Source organism: Lycium ferocissimum, chromosome 4 (assembly GCF_029784015.1).
Source record: "Lycium ferocissimum isolate CSIRO_LF1 chromosome 4, AGI_CSIRO_Lferr_CH_V1, whole genome shotgun sequence".
NCBI lineage: Eukaryota > Viridiplantae > Streptophyta > Magnoliopsida > Solanales > Solanaceae > Lycium > Lycium ferocissimum.
The window spans coordinates 43,710,113-43,713,920 of NC_081345.1; positions in this window are offsets into that span (position 1 = coordinate 43,710,113).

The following is a 3,808-nucleotide window of genomic DNA, read 5'->3' on the forward strand; positions in this document are numbered from 1 at the left end:
TATATGCATATGCTATGCTCATGAAACATACTCAATTTTGTTAAATGAAACTCTTAGCTATACATGTGATTTTATTCGAATGAAGAGTGCTCAATAAGTAAGCTGTAAACCATTTGAACATGCATTACCAATCATTTAAGCCTACAAGTCAGTTTAAATGAACATAGAGATGTACTTGATTTATATAGAACCCCCTAAGCTAGCTTAAGCTTAACTAACCAACTTCGGTTTAGATTAAAGACGGCATATATATAGCAGACCAAACATTCGCATCGAACAGACATGATTAATTAAAGCCAAACATGATTAGCCAGTTACTGAAATGAAGACTGATTATTTATTAACTAAACATGAGTGATGACTTATTATAAACATGAGTGATGACTTAAACACATAAACTAACTAAATTAACACATGACATGCTTAGTACACAAGAGGGACTCAACCATGTCAACATGCTTAGCGGATGGATCAAGAACGAAATCTTTTTTTTTTTATAAAACATGAATAAAGTTAACCTTAGAGACTCTTTACTACTTTCTGTTGCCAAATTAACTAACTCGGTCAAAGAAGGGCATCTTTAACTAAAATCAATATTGAACTAAGGCTAATACATTTATGCATATTTTCCGCATTAAGACACAGCTAAACTTAAACCTTATTTAAACAAATACAAAACTTGACATGGGACAAGCTTAAACACATAGACTAACTAAATTAACACATGACATGACATTTTAAAGTAGTTAATCTAATAGGTGGACCAACAACCAATTCAAATCTTAATATAACAACTAACCGGGAATAAGCTAGGCATTATATGAACAGCATATTAAACTCAAACAAATACCAAATAACTCTAAAAAAAAAAAGGAGAGCTAAAATACCTCCTCATGCCGAACTACTAACATTCATCTCCATTATATACAATAACTAATGCTTATTAATCATGTTTAAATCGGCGTATGTCCAGACTCAAACACTAAAATCAACTAATGCTCATTAATTATGGTGTAGTATTTTGTGATTATATCGAGAAAATCAAAAGGCATGATGCTTTAACAATTAAGACTAAAATAGAAACTATATAAAGGAAGATTTACCGATTCAAGGTCTTTTCGAAGTGGGGCGGGTTTCGATATGCTTCGAAAGACGCTATTTTCGGGAAGTTGGTATTTTAGGCCATTCAAAAGAACAAAAAAAAGGATTTAGTGTTTAATTCTTTTTTGGGAATTAAGAGCCGATATTTTTCTTTAAAAAAAAAAAAAAAGCTCCCTTTTTGAATAATTAAAACGATTATTTATGGGGAATTTCAAGGGTTTTGCTAGGGTTTTGCGGTTAAGAGAAAAATTAGGAGGGATTTTTTGACCTTTTCAAATTGTATTTTAGGATTCAAGGACAAAACTCCATTAAAAATCCGTACTCGAGAATCAACGACTCGAGGATTATTTAAGGAGATGATTTTTAAGGGTTTCAAAACGGCCAAAACTTCATTAAATCGATTTCAAGATCCAAAAGATACAACGGAGGATAATGACGAACCTCTTATCCTCTTTTACCGTCGAACCGATGAATCATTAATTCTTTCCCAAAATCATAAAGCTTTTTAGAATCGAAAGAAATCGCGATTTACTAAATATATCGAATGCGAGACGAGGAGGAGAAGGAAAAAGACAAAATCGGATGATTTTTTACACGGTTGAAAAAATTGGCGAGGAGGGGAAGGGACAATTTTTGTCCATGGCTAAAGGGAAAGGGATTTTGCCGAAGTGGGGAGGAAGAGAGACACGGGAAAGAGGAGAGTAGAGAGAGAGGGGTGAGGCGAGAGAGAGAAGGAAGAGAGAGGGAAGGGGTAGGTGCGGCGCTAAGGAGTATAATTCATTAGGTTTAGAAAAGATAGTGGCGTGGGCCGGGTCGGCCGGGTAATGGGCGTGGGCTGGGGTATTAAAAATTGGGCTGGGTATTAAAATGGGGCTGAGTGGTGAATTAAAATGATATGGGCTGGTCCGAAAATATTCATAAATTGATTGGAAATGGATGGGCTAAAATATATTTCCTTCTTGTGCTATTTTGGGCTTCTAAATTTGCATAAATGACCTCCGTGTGCCAACATACGAAAGTATGTATTTATTAGTGCTCAGATAAAAAATAAAATTATATTAACTCGTAATAGCCGTGTAATAATATTTTAAAAGTCAACAGTAAATAAATGCTATTATTTGATTTTGCGGAAACAAATGCGATGCGTGTGCATAATGCTGTAAAAATGCTGAAATGATTATAATGCAAATTATGATAATGCCGGTAATAAAATAATAATAATAATAATAATAATAATAATAATAATAATAATAATAATAATAATAATGATAATAATTGTGGTAACAAAATAATAACAACTAGTGACGGCAACAAAATAATAAGACGCCGGTATTAATAGAAGCTAATAATTATAGTAAAAAAAAAAAAAATTATTTCTTAGATTGTTGAAAATGTGAAATGTGAATAAGTATTTTGGGGAAGACGGGACAAAATGGGGTGTCAACAACTTGTCCCTCTTTGCCCGGTGATGATGAAAGAATTTTCGGGCAAAGAGGTTGACTCGGTAGCCTATTTTATCCCGGCTAGAGGATTTCGGGGAACTAAGGGTAAAGAAATTTTGGGGAATTATGGCCGAACTCCGGTCTCCGAGTCGCCTACATATCTCGGGCTACACGAGAATCAGGCCATGTGTAGTTCTGGGATAACTACGATACCTATGAAAGACGAATCCCGATTGGTGCGAATCTTTGCAAAATATTGTCCCAGTGTCGAATCATGGAGACACTGGGTATTATGGTAGAGACTTGAAAATTCTGAAAATTGGATACACTGGAATGCAGGCGGACTAATTGGAGACGAGTGTTCGAGGTAGATCTTCGACCCTTGTCGGGAAGTCTGATTTCCTTCCCAACATATTGCCCCGATTCACGTCGAAGAAATAGTTCCACGTTGCGCTAAAGCTCTACGAAACTTTAAACTAGATAAAAAAAATAGTCAAGTAAAATAAATATCGAAAACAAAGCGATGTAAAATAAATCCGTAAACGGAAAGCAAAGGATTAAAATGATAGCCTTGCTGAGGCTGATGCAAATGAGGTTCTGGGCCAATGATCCATGAAAATGATGCCTTTTGGCGATGATTAATGAAAGTGTGGCCCTAAACCAGATATGGAGATGAGGCTATTTAAGCTAAATGATTTATGAAAATGAGGCTTGTTAAGCCTGCATAATGAGGTTTCCCTTTAAAACCCAATGACTGATGAAAATGAGGTTTTTAAACCAGTATGACTCATGGTGCAAAGCATTTATGCAGTGAACTTTAAGCATTTGTGCGGTGTATGTGCGTTTGAAAGCATTTACGCGAAGCAGTTAAAAATATTTATGCGGTGTATTTAAAGTATTTATGCGGAACGGATGAAAGTACTTGTGTGGTGCGGGTGCAATGTGCATGTGCAGTGCATTTAAAGCATTTATGCGGAGCAAATGAAAATATTTGTGCAGTGCGGGCGCGGTGTGCATGTGCAGTGCATTTAAAAGCATTTGTGCGGAGCAAATGAAAATATTTGTGCAGTGCGGGAGCGGTGTGCATGTGCAGTGCATTTAAAAGCATTTGTGCGGAGCAAATGAAAATATTTGTGCAGTGCGGGTGCAGGGCATTTGAAAGCATTTACGCGGAGCAAATGAAAGCATTGGTGCAAGCACCCGTGTGCATGCGCGCATTTAAAAGCATTTGTGCGAGCAAATGAAAATATTTGCAATGCTTGGTC